Below are 20163 nucleotides of genomic sequence, written 5' to 3' on the forward strand. Positions count from 1 at the left end.
CTTCAAAATAGAATAGGTTGTTCTTGAACTCAAATTCAAAGGGATCATGAGATTTAGAAGAATTATTCTTGATATCATGAACAAGAGGATTTGAAGACATACTTAACTGGACTTGCTTAAGAAAAGTTAAATCAACAGTCAATGTTGATTTTATTGCTCGAAGATGAAATTGCTCCGGCTTCAAAAAAACCGTTCTTTGTTGCTGAAAAGCTACATCTTCTTCTTTTGGTGCAAGATAAGAATGTGTAGACAAGGCATCAGACAAACCTTGTTATTTTTGTGGTCGATAAGTGATGATGAACTCGAATCTTGATAAAGACATGCTCCAACGAGCTTGACAATGATTTAATATGTGAATTGAGATGAAATACTCGAGGTTCTTATGATCCATATATACGATGATTGGACTTGAGGCGCCTTCTAGATAATGATGCCATTCTTGAAATGAATCCACAATTGCAAGAAGCTCTTTATCGTGGATTTCATAGTTAATCTCGACTACTGAAAATTTCTTGGAATGGAAAGCTATTGGATGGAGCTTGTCATCTGCTCCCATTTGTGACAAAACGGCATCCAAGGCAGAGTTTGATGCATCTGTTTCCATAAAAAATGCCTTATAAAAGTTGACACAATACAAGATTGGTGCAGAAGTAAATTCCTTCTTTAAAGCATCAAACGCTATTTCAGCTTCTTTACTCTACTTAAATTTGTCTTTACAAGTCAAACACGTAAGTGGAGCTACAACTTGAAAAAAGTTCTTGATGAAGATTCGATAGTAATTTACAAAGCCCAAAAAGGATTGCACATCTCGTACTGTTCTTTGAATCTTCCAATCTATGATAGTTTTGTAATCCATCATTAGGCCTTCGTTGGAAATGATGTATCCTAAAAAGTCAACTTGAGTAGTGTGGAATATATATTTTTCTAACTTGGCATATAATCTTGCATCTCTTAATTTTTGTAATACATGACAAACATGGAGTTCATGTTCTTTTATGTTCTTAGAGTAGATTAGAATGTCATCTAAATAACAAATGATAAAATCATCTAAAAACTCACAAAAAATATCATTCATAAGATGTTGAAAAGCAACTGGTGTGTTTGTGAGTCTAAAAGGCATGACATTATATTCAAAATGTCTATACGTAGTTCAAAAAGTAGTCTTCTATTCATCTCCTTCTTTGATGTGGACCAAGTTGTATGCTCATCATAGATCTATTTTTGTGTAGATCTTTGCTTGATTGAGTTAATCAAGAAGTCCTGAAATCAAAGGTAAAGGATACCTGTTTTTTATGGTAATCTTGTTAAGGCCTTGATAGTCTATACACATCCGTAGAGATCCATCTTTTTTCTTTACAAATAAGATTGACGCTCCTCGTGGAGATTTTGAATGGTGTATGAAGTTTTTAGCCAAGTTCTCGTTAATATATTCGTTTAGTGCTGCCAACTCATTTTACAATAAGCTATACATTGGTCCAAATGGCGGTTGAGCTCCTTCTTGAAGATCAATTGAACAATCATAAGGTCGATGTTCTGAAAGAATATTTACATTTTTCTTCTCAAAAACATCTTGGAATTTTTGATATTAACTAGGAATACTACTTGACATCTTTTTACTATCTGAAATGGGTGTGGCATATATAGCAAAAGATGACCCTTCTCTGGCTGCATGCATGAAAGCTCTTGCCCCTACTAGTAAGGACTTAGATGCACTAGACTTATGTATTTTTTCTTGATTAATAGAATTTCGAAATAAAATACTAAGAAAGTTAAGATTACGGGAAATCCAATCTATCTGAGGATTGCACTTTTCTAACTAAGATAGTGCTAAAATGATTGGATTCAAAAGAGATCGTATCACATTAAATATTACTACACTATTATGATCTTTAATTACTACATCTAAAGGAACAGTCTCATGGATAACATCACCAAAAAATAACGAACGACCATCTATAACTTCCACATGCACGGGTTTGATTTTCTTCACTAATGATATTTCTTATTTTTTGATAAAGTCTTCGTCTAGGAAACAAGTTGAGGCTCCTGAATCTAATAATGCAAAGACTTCATGATTTTTGGGTCCTAAATACATATCTATTGTAAAACAAGGTGAGGGATCTTAGAAGAGAATAGGACCTTGACTAGGTGTTGCACATGATTCAAGTCGCACGGTTCCTATTGTAGCTAGAAGAACTCGTTTTTTGACACATTGTCTTCTTTTGCAATCGTACTTCTCATTTTGTGATTGCGTTTCTTCCTTGGACAATGTTGAGTAGTATATTTAGCTTCTCCACAATATAGATATAAGCCCTCTTAATGTCGTCGAGTCTTTTCCTACTCCCTCAGGGGTTTAAAACGTACCATATTAATTTGCATTGGCTCTGGCCTTGATGGAAAGGTTTCCAAAAACTTAGAAGGTATTGCCATGACTTGACTTGTTCTTCTCCAGCCATATTATTGTACTTGACGTCTTTCAAATAAATGATTATCACATGCAATAGCTTAACCAATGAATTGTTCTAAAGAATCTATTTTTTGCATTATCAATAACAAATCTTTGATATTATCCTTTAATCCATAGCAAAATTGATTGATAAGGGTTTTATCATTCCAGTCCACATCACAAGCAAGACTTTGGAATTCAGCAACATACGTGGTGGCTGAACGTGATTCTTGTCGTAGTGATACAAGCTTGGTCTCTGCTACCCTTTCTCGATCACTTTCTCCAAATGTAGCCGTAAATACTTCCAAGAATGAATTCAAATCATAGAGTAGTCTTGAATCTTTTTCCATCAAAGGTGCGAACCAAGAGAGAGCACTTCCAGATAGAAGTGCATCTATAAATCTAACTTGAGTAAATCCATCATGGTATTGGAAAGGATGCAACCTTAAGTAGAATTTAACTTGTTGCAAAAACCTTCAAAATCTTGATCTTGTTCCATCAAACTTTTGAGGCATACTAATCCTTGCCTCCTTCGAGCTTGTAGAAGCAAAATTCGTAGAATTTGGTTGTGAGGCTAATCGACTTCTTTCCTTCAACTGCACAACTTCTTGGCGTAGACTCTGAACTTCTTCCATAGTAGTAGGAACAGTGCTTCTATAGTTGGTGTTGGTGATGCGTGAAATTTCGGTTCTAAGAGTATTGACAAAATCATGAAGATCTACAATAGTTACAAATCTATTTTCACTTCTACCAAGTGTAGCATCCATGATTCTTCCTTCCATAGATAACTCAAACGAATTCAAAATTTAAATAAGAAGATGGTAATCTGCAACCTCTAAAAACAAATTCCACAAAGAGGGGTAATCCACTCTCTTTAAGGAAAAGATCAATTTTGGAAAATAAGATTTTTTTATTTAAAGGTAGGTAGTCTATAATCTTCAAAATACAATAATAGAAGTGAGATAATACACTCACTTCTAGAATAAGACAGAAATAATATGTTAGCACTCTTTTCAAACTATCAAAGACATGAACTCCAAAGAAAGATAATCTCAATACACTCTTCTGTCACTCAAAAATACTTATAAATCACTCAAAGGTGATAATATATTGAACTAGAATAGTTATTGCTAAAGATTAGAAAACATGACGACTCTTGAAACTAGACTGGAAATAAGAAAAGAGTTGATAAGAGTGAAGAAGGCTTCACTCTTGTCTCTATATATACTATCTAACTAGGGGCTACATGGCGACATTCTATAGGACCTCTAATATGTGTTGACTTTGTAGGACACTTGCCTTGACTTGCAAGGCAAGTTTTTTTACGTGTGGGCTACGTAGTTACCTTGGTCTTCAAGCTAACAATAAGTGTGGCACATGGCCAACTTGTTGACTACGTTTCTAATCCAAAAAGTCAATTAAAGACACCTATGAAGTCAAAGCAGCATCTATGAAGCTTCTAGAAAGCTTTTATACCAAATACTATAGAATTAACTTATTTTTATCTATTTTTACTTATTTCTACTTATTTATATATGTAATTACTAGCTTACATGAGTATGTCCGTGACAATATATACTATCTAACTAGAAGCTATATGACAATGTTTTATAAGACCTTCAACTTAAATTCCTTCATTCTTACTTCCATATATACTATTTAACTAGAAGCTATATGACAATGTTTTATAGGACCTCCAACTCATGTTGACTTTGTAAGATACATGTCTTAACTTGCAAGATAAGTTTCCTATATATACACCATATAGTTAGCTTATTTTATAAGCTATCAACACATGTGATACATAGCTAATTTATTGACCAAGTTTTTAAGCTATTAATCAACTACCAACACATGTGATACATAGCTAATTTATTGACCAAGTTTTTAAGCTATCAATCAACTACCAACACATGTGATACATAGCTAACTTATTGACCAAGTTTTTAAGCTATCAATCAATTACCAACACATTTAAAGTCAAAATAGTATGTATAAAGCTTCTAAGAAGCTTTTTTAGAAGATATTATAAAATTAATCTACTTTTATCTACTTCTAGCTAATCATGTAGGTAATTATTTGAATAAATATGTATGTGTCACAAATATATACCTACTATAATTATTACTTAGGTAAGTAGAATTAGGCAAAAGTAAATTAATTTCATAATATCTTTTAAAAAGCTTCCTAAAAGCTTCTTAGATACTATTTTGACTTTATATATATTTGTAGTTGATTGATAGGTTAGAAATTTGGTCAACAAGCTATCCATGTTTCATATGTATTGGTAGCTTGTAGAATAAGCTAACTTTGTGGTGGCCATATAGAAAACTTGTCTTGTTAGTCAAAATACATGTCATACAAAGTCAACACGTTTTTGGAAATCTTATAAAACGTCGCCACATAGATCCTAAATAGATAATATATATAGAGGCAAGAGTGAAGCTTTCTTCACTTTTGTCAATTCTTTTCTTACTTTTAGTTTAGAATCGAGAATCTCTATTTTTTTTATCTTTTGGCAATAGCCATTTCAATTTTATTTTAATACATATACTACTTTATTTCTATTTTAATATATATACTACTTTATTTCTATTTTGTCACTTTTCTTTTGACATAGATTTCTTAGGTTTAAACATCTTCTTTCAATTCATATCTTTGACAAATTGACAAGTGTACACTTACAATATTAGAGCCTTATCTTTTTTTGATTAAGAATAGATTACTCCTTTCTCTTGCTAAGACATAAACATATTAAAAGTTGTAGATTATCCTCTTTTAAACTAATATTATTCTTAGTATCTTCTTTATTTTTAAGTCATCTTTTCTATTTGTCTTGGGCAATATTAGATTTTTTTTTTTTTTTTTAAAGTGTTATCATAGTAGAACTTCTTGAAATGAAGAGTGCAATGATACAAATGCAAGAGCAATTGAAGGAATTAATGCTTGCGATGCATCAACTTAGTTTATTGCCACTTCGAGCAACAAAAATAGCAAGAAGTGAAGAGACAGACATGATTGGAGTCACTTCAATATCTACACCAAATCACATTCCTTTTCTTATAGTAAAATATCTTTTTAGTATTAGAGAACCTTGCCTTATTTGAGAAGTTTGATGGCACAAGATCCAAGTTTTGAAGATTTATCAATCAAGTACAACTTTTGATTGAACTTCAACTCCAAAGCTATCTAATGTTGGAATCACAAGTTAAATTCATTGATATATTTTTTTCAAATTCAGCATTATCATGGTTTTCATCTTTTCTTGAATGATGAGATCCAATATTAGATAATTTAGAAATTTTTTTTGACAGAGTTTTATTCCATGTATAGAGAACATGATGTAATTCATGTTACAACTAATAAAATCTATATTTTACAATAAGGCAATCGATCAATGACATTATATGCTTTACAATTTTGATAACTAATGATTGATGTCAAGTGGGATGATATTGCCTTTATCAGCTAATTTCTCTATGGATTATAATATGAAGTAAAGAAATTAATGTTCAACTTACTTGATCCTCAAACATTGAGTCAAATAATTGATTTTGTTGTAAAGCATGATAATTGACTTTTTGAGTTTCAATTTAAGAATTGTGCAAAAGAACCTCTACACTATTATAATTCAATGAAAACACCGATGACCTTTCAATATAAACATCAAGAAGTAGAAGACATACAAATTGATGCAGTACGTTTTAAATATCTTACTAAACAAAAAAAGACTTGTCATTGTCAAGAAGGATACTATTTATATTGTAAAAAAGCTAAGTACATTTCTCAATATTGTCCAAAGAAACAATGTCACTACAAAATGAGAAGTACAACTATTAAAGTTGAAAAAATATTAGAAAATAAATTTACCCAGTTACAATAGGAACCATGTTGTTAGAATCTTGTATTAATAAAGGTCCTAACTTCTCCTTGGAATCTTCTCCTTGTTATATAATAGATGTGTATTTAGAACCTAATAATTACAAAGCCTCTTGTTTAATACATTCAAGAGCCTTAGCTTGTTTCTTAAATGAAGAATTTTTTTAAAGCCATAGAATATTGTTAGTACAAAAAATTAAATCCATATATATAGAAGTCATAGTTGGCTATCCATTATCTTTTAGAGATATTATTCATGAAACACTTCCTATAGATATAGCAAGAAATGATCATAATAATTATGTAATTTTTAATATAATTAGGTCTATCTCTAATCCAATCATTTTAGATTTATCGTGGTTAAAAAAACATAATCCTTTGGTAGAGTAGATTTCTCATAAACTTTACTTTTCTTAGAGCACTATTAAGAGTTTTGTGAAAAGCCAAAAATCTAATATAGCTAAATCTATACTTGTAGGTATAAAAGCTTTCTTGCATATTGTAAAAGAATGATCATACTTTGTTATTTATGCTACACCCATTTTTAATGATGTAAAGACTTTAAGTAGCATTTCAAGTCAATAACAAGATTTTCAAGATTTTTTTGAGAAGAAAAATATAAATATTCTTGTAGAGCATCATCTTTATGATTGCTTGATCAACCTTAAAGTAAGAAGTCAGCCACTATTTGGTCCAATCTACAGTTTATTACAAAATGAGTTCGCTAAAATCAAGAGGTACATTGACAAGAACTTGACTAATAATTTCATACATCATTCAAAATTTCTTGTTAGAGCTCTTATCTTATTTGTGAAGAAAAAATATAGATCATTACAAATGTGTATAGATTATTAAAGATTCAATAAGATTACCATGAAGAATAGATACTCTTTACCTTTGATATCTAGACTTCTTAATCAACTAAATCAAGCTAAGATATATATAAAAATAGATCTATAAAAAGAATAAAACTTGGTCTATATTAAAGAAAGATTTGAATAAAATACTACATTTTGAACAAAGTATGGATACTTTGAATATAATGTCATGCCTTTTAGATTCACAAATGTACCAACTATTTTTCAATATCTTATGAGTGAAGTTTTTTGTGAATCTCTAGATGATTTTATTGTTTATTACTTGGACTACATTTTAATCAATTCTAATAAAAGAAAAGAGTATGAAGTTCATATTTTTCATAAGTTATAAAAACTTAGAAATACAAGATTGTATACTAAATTAAAAAAATGTATATTCCACACTATTCAACTTGACTTCTTAGGATATATTATTTCCAATGAGAGACTTATGATAGATCCAAAGAATGTTCAAATTATTATAGATTGAAAGATTTCAAGAATAGTAAAAGATATATAATACTTTTTGGACTTTGCCAATTACTATCAAATCTTTATCAAGTATTTTACTTAAGTTGCAGCTCTTCTTACATATCTTACATGCAAAGACAAACTTAATTAGAGCAAAGAAGCTGAAGCATCATTTGAAGCTTTAAAGTTGGCATTTATTTTTGCACCAATCTTATATCATATCAACATTGGTATTAAAACATAAATAAATAAATAAAATTGAGAAGTATCATTGTAAAGCAAGACTATGGAGGTATAAAAAGGGAGGTATTCTTATAAGATATAGATGCCTTTGATTCAAGTTTTATTCACATTAAAAAAAAAAATTAAAAAAAATTAAAACAAAATTATATGAGTTAGGAATATTAGAAGATGATGGAAGATTTTGGTATTTCACTTTATTTCACAAATCCAGAGTCATTCAAAACAAATTCTAACTTTACAAAGCTCTTGTAAAGTCAATATATACTCAAATTATATCAAATCAACACTCAAAGAAAATCTATCAAGTCAACTCCCAAATCTTATACTTTGATTTCTAAAAGAATCTTAGAATCGTCATTGGAGCTCAATTTTGTGCCTCAGGGTCTGATTTCGACCTTGGTTCAATACATTCAAGAAGATATGAGGGATGTTATATATGATTATGTGGCAAATAAAGATTATGAAATAAAAGATAAAGGTGCAAAGTCATTGGCTATGATTAAGTTAATTGTGAAGACTTCTCTTTTGGACCAAAGTCAAGATTACATTGATAATGCACATGTAATGGAGACACAATTGGATTTTGACAAAGATAAGGTTCATCATCAAGTATGAAATTCAAGGATTGGAAATCTAAAAATCTAAAAATATAAAGACAAATTCAATGGATTTAAAATTACATGAACATCTCAAATAGGATTTGGAATCAAAGAATTAAAAAAAAAGATACAAGTAAGATGTATATAGTTAAGTGAGAGAAATTTCAATTCTGTCTTTTCATTTCAATTTTTGTACCTTTCCATTGATTTGGTCATGAGTAAAGGAAGATATTTCCAATATACATGCATATGTAGAATAAATAGAAACATTAGCATTAAAAAAAAATAAAAAATAAAGAACTATCACTATAAAGCAAGACTATAGAGATATAAAAAGGGAGGTACTCTTACAAGATATATGTGCCTTTGATTCAAATTTTATTGGCATTTAAAAAAAATTAATAAAAAAATAATAAATTAAAAAATAAGATTCAATTTGCTAAACAAAATCAAGTAAGATCTAAGACAATTGAAGAGGATTTTGGTCTATGATAGTAGCTTAGACAACCAGTATAGTATTTAAAAAAGAATTTTAAATAATGTTTTGAATCATTTCTAGTAATAATTGTTCATGATAATACAACTTATTCATTTCAAGAGTTAGATGGAACAAGGTTAAAAATACCAATTGTAAGGAAGCGAGTGAAGATATTCAAACAAAGATAAAAAAAAATAAATATAGAAGACCTTATTGATGATATAAATCTTCTAAGACAAGAAGATGAACTTGACTTGAATAGCAATAATGATGAAGATGACTAGGATGAAGACATAGAAAACATAGTATGAATCAAACAATGTTGGATTAATTGATGAATACCAAAGGATGCAGAAGTTTAAAGGAGATGGATGTAGTGTTGTAACATGATTATATGGTGAAAGATAATAATATTGATCATATTATAGAAGAGCGAAATTAAAAGATAAAATAAAAAAATATAGATAAAAGATAGGAAGGTAGTAAAACTTTTAATAGTATTATTGTTTCTTTAAAAAAGTGACTTCTACTTACTTTGTAGGGCCATAAAAAAGGAAAAATAATATATATTAGAAAAATAAAAGATATAGGCATATGTAGAAAGGAGTTAGGAGTTGATTTAAATAGAATTGACTTCAAATGGAACAAAAATTGATACCCAAAGAAGACTAGTTACCAACCAGGGTCGATATCAAATCCCAAGGCACAAAATCAAGCCTCGATGATGATTTTGAGGTTCTTTGGTTGATCAAAGAATATAATTAGAGAGCAAACTTTATAAGATTTCTATAAGCATTAATTTTGAAGGTTTTAGGTAGATAATGACTTTGTAAAAGCTTTGCAAAGTCGATTTTGTTTTCAATGATTCTAGTTTTTAGAAAATAAAATAGGATTGACATTTTAGGCAATTTCAAGAGTTTTATAATAGATCTATAAGAGAAATTTTTAAAATTTGTGTGTATAATTGTGCTTGATGTGTACTATGAATGTGAATTTAATCAAATAATTAGATTGAAAAGCATGAAGGTTTTTGTGGATTATGGTCTTAGAATTCAAAGTTTTGATGACAAGTGAGGTTTTCTTAGATATTTCTCAATCCGCTAATTTGATTGAAGCAAAAAATTTCATAGAGGTAGTTAGCTTAATTTTGTAAAAAGTGTGTAAAGTTTAGAAGCAAAGTAACAATTCAATCAGGAATAATTGGCTCTAGAAAATAGGCATCAAAGTTGGAGAAGGAGGCCAGCCAACACTTGAGAGCATTTTTGGGATTATTGTCTATTTGATAATTTTGATCATTTTAATTTATTTTGTACTTATTCTAAATTTAATTAGTAAAGAATGTGCAAAATTTGAGTTGAAATCAAGGATTCAAACATTAGTTATTGAATTTCAAAATCTATCATAAGGTTGTTAGAAATTTATTTGAAATTTAAAAACTAGATTAGGGTTTGATTAAAGTTATGATTTGGTCAAGATGTAGGTTTTGGTTAGGATGTAGGTTTGGTTTAGCATTTGGTTTGGATTTTTTAAAATTTCTTTAGGATTCTTTAGGATTTTCTTGTGTTTTTTTTATATATATAATTTAATTCAAATAAATAAATAAATAAATAATAATTGAATTTAATTGATACTTATTTAAATTTTTTAAGCTTTTATAATAATTTATATATGATTTTATTAGATTGTTTATTCTTATTATTACAAATTCCTTTTATCTTCTACAACTATGTGCTCAGCACATTCTCAAATAAGATTTCATGTAATACAACACCACATATACAAATCAGAAGAATCTAAAATTTTTTCATGTCAATATGTATTTTGAATTGTTATTAGGTTCATTAGAGCATGTCTTTGTCAAGATTCGAGTTCAATATCATTTATTGGCCAGAAAAATAATAAGATTTATTTGATGCCCTTTCTAAATATTGTCGTGTTGTAGTTCAACTACCATGTGATAATAATGTGTTTATATATTTAATACATAATATACTAGAAAATATAATAAGAGCCATATTACTAGGTTTTGTTGATTATAGGATGTGGATAGATTACTACCTTAAAAAAAGGTTGTTTAAAAGAGTTTCTTTTAGAATTTACATAACTTTATTTTCTTTTGATAATGACTTTTGAAGTTGGTTTTATTGGTAGTAACTTTTATACATTTAGAGTCACCTTAGTTAGACATTGGTGATCCTTGAAGTCTTATTTTATTTATTTTAATTGATGTTTAGGACTTATATTATATAGAACTTAAAAGAAAAAAGATTAGAGAGGGATTTTGGTAGCAAAAAGAAAAGTTAGGGCATCCATATGAATGAATGGAGATAGATGATGAAAATCTCTATTCCTATTGACTAAAAAATATGCCCAATGGACTTCAAGGAGGCTGTACAAGGCCTTATTAGGGATTAAGGTTATTCTTTTAGAGGTCATTCAAGCTTTGGAGGCTAAGATCAATAAATTTAGGTTTTTGGCTATGGTTCTGGTGTAAATTTTGTGTGATTTGGAGTTTATATGAAAGAAATATGGGCACTCAAAGTAAAGGTGTTGATTTTGTACATAGTGTCACTCTTTTGGATATAACATGTTATATCCAATTATTGATCCTATATAACAAATTAGAATGAAGGAGATATTGGAAGTTGAAATCAGCACTTCAAATCTAAGGATATTAAGTGACCCAATTTACTAGTGGTTGTGATTTGAGCTATATCTTGAGCAATTTGGCAAGATTTTGGCTCAAAATTTTCTAAATTGTGCATAATCATGTTGATAAACTTTATGTTTAAATTTTGTAGCATTTGAATTTTTGGGTTTTGAAATGTGAAGAAAATAGTATTCAAGTGCTTGTAGATTAGGACTTAGAGCACCTTCTAGGATTTCTAAGATGTCAGAAGATTGATAATATATTTAAAGTTCATATTTTTTGTCATAAAGCTTAAGGATAAAATCTATGTTACATAAAAATTTGAAAAAAACTGAACAATTGGATCAAGAGATATGAGTTTCCAAAGTTCACGGTAAAAATATCCTTTGCAAGAAGAAAATATTTTGAAGGATTTTGTTATAATTTGAGCTTTTGTGCAAAATAAAGGAATTTTTAGAAGCTAAGACATTATATATAAGCCAAAGCTAAAGTGGTTTAGAATAGTACGCCAATAGAAGAAGAGACAAGTAAGAAAGAGATATGCATTTGAATTGCACCCATTATTGTTTTATATGAGGTTTACTTGAAAATGCATTGGACACTTGGCTCTGGAAAGAAAAATAGAACTTGAAATAAGATGACCATAATAACTCTAATAGAATCATAAATAAATTCTAATTAAATTATAACAATACTAATCAATTTTTAATTAAATCCAAAAAAAAGTCTCAAAAACTTATATAAAAATATAAAGAAATAATAAATTAATCTTAATAAAAAATACATATAATATAAAAATATTAAATAAATATCAAAAATAGATATCTTAATTAAATATTAATCAAATTCTAATGTGGCCTTCAATAAATCCTAATAAAATCCTAAATCAATTCTAACTAAATTTTAAATCAAATCTTAGATAAAATTCTAATTAAAACCTTAATTAAATCTTAGATTCTAAATCAATCCTAATCAATCTTTAATCAATACTTGAATCTTAAACAACTCTTAATAATCCTATAGTAGATTAAAAATTCAATAATTAATAATTAAATTATTAATATTAAGTCAAAGTTTGCACACCTTATAATATTTTAGTAAGAAATAAGTATAAAAAAATTGAAGAAGATTAAACAAAATAATTATAAGAAAAGCTTCCAAAACTTCTTTATTATTGACTGCCCTCCTTTTTCAACTTGAAAGTTCATCTTTCATCAAAGAATTCTCTTTGCTAAACCATTCAATTTCTTTATAATTTTGATTTTGTATAGATGTTCAAGTCAAATTTCTCTCAACAATTTTTGTTTCAATCAAATTGGAAAATATTACCATATTATAAAATCCCTCACTAATCTTAATCTCAATTATTTAATACCATAATCCAAAAAAATCCTCATATACTTAAATCTAACAACTTCATTGACTTCAAAATTTTTACACATATTTTCAATAAAAAAACTTTTTAATTTTTAATTATAAATATACTACAAAATTCATAAAATCTTAAAATTTATAAACTTATTTTTATTTTTCAAAATCAAAACTCATTGAATATATTATTAATTTTGAAAATTCTTCAAAATCCTAATATTCATCTAAATGACATAAAAACAATACTAAAAAATCTCTTCTTAATTTTTCTCTCAAATTATAATCTCGGATTGACAAAAGAACCTTGGAATTGTTGTAGGTGTGTAGTTTTATACCTAAAGGTTTGATTTTGACATAAGTTGACAAGTGGTCCACTTTAGATATAATTTTTTAATAATATAAGGTAATTTTTGCTTAAAACTATTTTTAATTTTCTTTTAAATTTATCTATATTATTTATTTATCTTATTTATTTTGATTTTAGGCTTTTATATTCCTACAAAATAAATAGAAGTCCCTTCTATAAAAGGCAGCATCAAGTCTAAACTTTTTATTATATTTCTATCATTTATCTTTTATTTTTTTTACTTCACCTTTCTACTAGGTTCTTCTATAATAACATCCATATTTTTATTTTTTTATTATATAGTTGTATTACCATATAACATCTATCTTTTCTAAACTTATACATCTTCTAATATGTATCAAATAATCCAAATCTTGTTTGATTTATATTATGTTCTCTATATCTTCATCAAATTTGTCTTCATCATTTTTGCTATTCAATTCAAAATCATCTTCTTTTCTTAAAAGAATTATGCCTTTATCAAGGTCTTAAAGTTTTGAATCAAGTTTATTATGTTCATGGCATAATTTAAAATCTTCTTTTGGTTGAAAAATTGACCAACTTTAGATATTGTATCCTATTTGGACCTCAAAGTTGCTAGATCTTCTTAAAAAAAAATCCACAAAATATTATTTTTATAAGTATGGAGAAAAAAAAGAAATAAACTATACAAACTTGATATTTTTTTCCATGCTCATATATCTATACCACCTAACAATACTTTAGCCAATATAGCTACTACATCTCAAATGGATTCAATAAAACTTTGGAATAAAATAATTTTCTAAAGACTTCAAGATTTATTGTCTAAACAATGGAATTTAAAGATAACTTACAAACACAACACATTGTTTCAAATAAAAATTCTTATTTATTTGAAATAATAAGGATCCTAATATTTGAAGCAAAACTACCAACTTATCTTTAAGAAGACGATTCTCAAACTACAAACTACGTATTTAATCAAATTCTACATCAAATTCTCTATTGTATTATTCATCTAGAACTATTCATAGAAAAAAAACTTGATATTTCTTATCTTTGTATTTTTAGTTGTTCAACATACATATATTTGAAATATAAATATAAATTACAAATAAAAGCTTAGTATAATATATTAATAGGATATAATAACAAATCAAAGGCCTATAAATATTTTGACAATAATAGTAATAAAAATTGATCTCCAAAAATGTTCATTTAGATAAAAATAAAATTAGACTTCATAGAATAGTTGATCCATATTCAAACAATATTCTACAAATTTTTTGACTCTCAAATTTACCTAAATACTGCACCATCTTTACTTCTCAAATCTACCTTTTTATCTCAACCACTAAATAAATCTTTCTTTATTCCATCTATAGGAAATTTACTTAAGCTTGACTTTTCAATATCTATACAAGAATCTTCAATTTAATAAGCTGACAATCATGAGTAAGAAAACTCAATACTACAATTACTTTTAAGACCATCTTCCAAATTTTAAAGACAAATTGTTAGACTAAAAAACTACATCTTATGTATAATGACAAAATATTTTAACATATGCTTTACTACAATAAAACATATAGAGGAGGATAATATTTCTATCAAATAAGCCTTATAAAATCTCAACCAGTATACATCAATATTACTTAAACTATATTCTATAGCAAAGAATAAAGTTTGGAACCTTGTATCTTTATCTCCAAGAAAATATATCATCAATACATGGTAGGTATTTAAGCTTAAACTAAGAGTAAATAAAGATCATCTATGCCAAAAAGCTAGACTTATTGTATAAGGCTATAAATAAAAATATAGAGTGGATTTTGACAAAGTCTTTACACTTGTGATAAAATAGTCAAATATTAAAATTTAATCAACTACATCAATATACAAAAAACATCATATTCACCACTTAAATATCAAAACAACTTTTTTTTATGGTCATCTCAGACACAAAGTCTATATAGAATAATTTCTAAGGTATTCACAATCTAACAAAGAGAATCTAATATGTAAGCAAAATGTGTCTCATATGGTTTAAAATAAAGCCTATGCATGTGATATAATTTCACAAAAAAAATCTTATATTTACTGAGTATAATTCATAGTACAAGCAATTACAACTTATATTACTTTGGCAAAGCAAACAATAGAATTATATTAGCTGTCTATATAAATGACCTATTTTTAACTAAAGGAAATTTGGGCATTATATCTTAGCTAAAGAAAAAATTATATGTTGAATTTGACATAATAGACTTAGAAAAAAATCTAAATATTTAAAGATAGAATTTAAATCCCTATCATTGTATATCTTTCTATTATAATATTGATGTTTTTTTGATATCATAAAAGAATTAGATATAAATGAATTAAAACAAGAACATGTACCTTTATCTTTGGACCTAATATTATTTAAAGATATAAAATCTCTATAAGTAGATCCTCATAAGTACTTCCAAAATATTGATAAGCTTATCTTTTTTATAACTACTAGATCCAACCTTGCATTTGAAGTCAACACAATTTCAAGTTTCATGTCAAAATTACAACAACCTCATTTAGAAGTAGTTAAACATATTTTAAGATATATCAAAAGAACAATCAATTTTGATCTATTCTATCAATACAATAACTCTTATAACATATACAGCTATACAGATTTAGATTGGACTCTCTGTCTAAAAAAATAGAAAGCCTACTAGTAGATATTGTTTCATACTAATTAGAGTAGCTATCACTTGGCAGAGCAAATGGCAATCAATAGTCACAAAATTCTCTACAAAATTAAATTATATGAGTCTCTTAATTAGGACATTTGAAGCTATATGGCTTAAGAGATTATTTATCGACATTGAAATAATAAATAACTTATTTTCTTCACTATCTTTTAGAAATATCAACAAAAACATTTGATTAGATATGCAAGCCTATTATTATTTATTCCTACATTGTGATAATTAATATGCCATCAAACTTATAAAAAATCTTGTATCTCATGCAAGAACCAACTATATAGAAATGTAATATCATTTCATAAAAGACATAGTGAAATTTGAAAAAAATAGTGTAAATTACATATCTACAAGTTTTCAATTTACATATATCTTTACAAAAGCTCTTTCTTAAACAAAATTCAAACAACATAGAATAAAACTCTATTATTTTTTTGCCAAAAATATCTTCTACAACTACTTTTATAGACAATAATATAGAAACAAACCTCTCTTACATAGTACTATTTATAATTTGGTAATAGATTTTTTTAATCTATTTTTTATTCTTCATAGTATTAATGCATAATTTTGTCATCTCCTAAAAAATAAATAGCCTTTTAATAGGATTTAAATTTCTTATATCATACTCCTAAAATCCTTACTATTTTTTCACAATCTTCTTAGTTATTATATATTCCAAAGATCACTCCTTGTCTTACGACATAAATTCTTGGATTTTCCAATCTTAAAATATTATTAATATTCTAAATCAAAAAAATAAAAAAAATAAGCATATAGCTTGTTAATTCAAATTTACTCCCACTTCAATAATCAATGCCAAATATACATTGTTCATGACTTGGACGTTGTAAGATAATAACATATCTTATCTTTCTTATTTTGTACAATACATATTTAGTAATTTAATAAAATTTAAAAATAAAATATCAAGCTATCTATGGAATATCCATAATAAGTATAAAAGATAAAAATATAATACAAAATATTATTCAATCAAGACAAAAGAAAGGCAAAGCTTATCAAAAGATCTCCAAATAATTCATCACTCTAGAAACTCCAAGCACCACTTGTATAATCACTTCAATAATAGTGCAAAGTACCAAAGCAAAAGCAAAATAGCCTCAATCTACAAACAAGTACTTAGTAGATTATTAATTTGTAAGAGAATACAAATAGACAATAAGTTATATAAAATAAATACATTACTTATTATTGAAGAATTCTAATCCATTATGAATGATATTCCCTCTTTCACAACTAATGTGATCTCCTTTCAATTGAAGTGCATGTTCTACTACTAATCCGCCTTCTCTCCAACAAAATGATTGTGAATCATCAAATTAACTCACTTGTGTATTTAATGTAAAACAAATATAATCATTATGCTTAAAAACACAATAGATGGGAAATAGTGTAGGAATTTTGAAACAAATAGAGATTAAAATGATAGTTGTAGAATTAGATTTTGTAGTCTTTGATTTTTATAATTAAGATAGAGAGCTAAGATGGAATCCTTGATTCAATATAATCCAAAAAGAATAAAATAAAATAAAATAAAATAAACAATGTAGTAGTTTTAAACAAATAAAACGTAAGGAAAATAATAGAATAGAAAAGACAAATGTTGAGAGTAGGAAGAGAAAAGAAAAGCAGAAAGAAAGAGGAGGGAGAAAAAAGAAAAGCAAAAAAGAAAGAGTGGGGAACAGAAAAGAAAAATAGAAAAGAAGAGAGAGAGGAAAGAGAAAAATAACTAAATAAAAACATAGAAAGAAAAACTAGAAAGAAACATTGTTGGCCAGATGGATGCCGGCCGGATCTCTTGGAGGAGGCTGTTGGGATCCGGGGTAGTTTTGGACCCCGGCCGGCCGCATTATCGTCTCTCTCACTTTTCTCTTTTTCGTTTTGTGATCCAGTGAGAAAGCTCCGAGAATTTCAATGTGTCTCCCTCACTTGCACGTATTGCCACGGTGTTTCTCATTGTTCCATTGAAGTGCTACAATGCAGCATCTTGTGTTCCAGTGATCAGCGTGGAGCTCCTATTTGGTGTTGTTTGGCAAGGAGGTGTTGGCATTCAAGAGTGGGCGGTGCCCTCCACAGGTCGACGTAGTTGGAGCTGATGTTCTTCTACGGCACTGGATGCTCTTTGGCGGTTGTTGCAGCGGTGTTACAAGGCCTCCCTTGCTGTTGGGGTGTGCGTTATCAGTTACATTGCCTCATAGGTCCTGTTTTTTTCGCAATTCTGCACTGTGCATCGGCAGCGGCAACTTGTATTGAATTTTCTTACTGCGGTGCGATTCAAGAAAGGAGACGCTAGCCGGGGCTACTATTCGATTCTGCAGCATCAATCATGCTGTGGAGCGTGGCTCCTTGTTGCTAGTTGCTCGTGCTTTGTTAACAACGTGAAGTTGAAGAGCCTGGTGGAAGGTGCCTTGGCGTTGGGAGTGATTCTCTTATTGTCGATGGCTGCTACTCTCCTGTCTAGATTTCGGTAGACTCGTGGCCGCGGCGTTCAATTTCAACTCCAGCTTGCGAGGGACGGGACGTACTACACCGGAATCCCCTTCTTTGAGGCGCTGAGTGGACTCCGGCCCAGACCTTCCCTCCTCTGTGTGGAGATCCCAAGTAGGACTGTTTGCGCAAGTTTCTTAGTGTTGCTGGTGGTAAAAATGCCGAGCTCAGGATTGCAATTTTAGTGGACATTACGTGACATTGCTCCACTGCTGATCGGAAGATAGAACGGAAGCTAGGAAGGATTAAGAATGTTCATCTAAAGAGAGATTCGCCGTCTTATTGTTGCATTGTTGCCGCGGATGCAAGCAAAGCGGTCGTAGATTGAGTCTGTTGTTCTCCTTCCGTTGCTCTTTCTTTTCAAGACGAGAATGTGTGGCGCATTTTTGGGGTGGAGCTGGAATTTTAGCGTGTGGCAGATGTAGCACCAATGTACTTTCTCATAAAGTATGCCGGAGTTCTCTATTCGACAACTTTGGAGGTGGTTTCGTTCACTTTCTCTATCAAGTACTACTTGAAGAGAATGTTTATATTTATGCTTCATGATTTCCGAGCACCACACAATTGACTCCTCCTCTTTGCGTGAGTGTCTGATAACATTGTTCTAGTTTCATCTGGAAATTCTGCTCATTGCCAATACTGAAGAAATTGATTCGTTGAGAATTGTTTCTGAACAATGGCAATAGGTGCGGCCTCGCCCTTTTGTACATGGTTTTCCGCAGCATATGTGTCCAGTGCTGTTGCCGGGTTCGGAATTGATGTTTTGTAGAGAGGCTTTTGAAAGCTACATCAGAGGATTGCAGGCAAAGTTAAGTCATTTCACCACATGGTTGGGTTGTTGGTTTTTACAGCAGCTGTGGTTCTCTAGTGTAGCACTTGAAGGCTTGGTGCTCAGTGGATAAAGGTTGCAACTAACTTGTAGTGCCCTGAAAGCGGACCTTGCGTAACCTCTGGGAACTGTCAATGCACTCAGGGCAGCGAAGGAGATTGTGATTTAGTCGTGGAAGATTTATCTAAAGGAAGGAACTTGTTACTTGGTTGGTAAACTGGTGCGATTGAAGACGTTGCTGCGGCCTGCTCGAACAAGAAGCTGCGGTAGCTGGTTTTGACTCCAGGTACACTTCTGCGAGAGGAGTGTATTGGGAGATTGGGAAGATCAGAACGGCAACAGTTGGAGCAAAGTACTGGGTGGGGAACTGTGGACATCGGCCCTCTGCGTTGCATTCAATTTTGGTTTTTTCTTCTGTGCGGTGAACTAGGATTCAGCACCTACCCCTCTTCAAAGACCTCGTATGTGGTGAGAAACTTGGTACAGATTGAAATTAGGATTGGACGAATCTCCACTTGGATGAGAGAAGTGAATGATGTTAGGTTAGATTTGAATGAACTTAGGTTAGGATTTAATTATGTTAAAATTAGATGTGTTCCTACAGAATGAGAATTAAATAAAGGATGAATTTTAAGTATGGATGTGAACTTATACTTGGATGATTTTTTGTTAACGAATGAATCTTAACTAAATAAAAAATAAACAATAAACAAATAAATAAAAGGAAAAAAGCCTTAAGATATGAATTTTTCTTAGT

The 20163-nt window shown here is 29.2% G+C and overlaps 1 long non-coding RNA gene across 1 annotated transcript; it reads left to right on the forward strand.

Annotated features, from left to right (window-relative positions):
• Nucleotides 1-18075: 18075 nt before the first annotated feature.
• LOC149987860 (uncharacterized) lies at nucleotides 18076-20043 on the forward strand. The gene is made up of 3 exons (XR_016506381.1): nucleotides 18076-19058; nucleotides 19264-19385; nucleotides 19551-20043. It is a non-coding gene; the product is annotated as an uncharacterized LOC149987860 (long non-coding RNA).
• The last annotated feature ends 120 nt before the right edge of the window (nucleotides 20044-20163 follow it).

Source organism: Physcomitrium patens, chromosome 14, assembly GCF_059467195.1.
Source record: "Physcomitrium patens ecotype Gransden chromosome 14, ASM5946719v1, whole genome shotgun sequence".
Lineage (NCBI taxonomy): Eukaryota > Viridiplantae > Streptophyta > Bryopsida > Funariales > Funariaceae > Physcomitrium > Physcomitrium patens.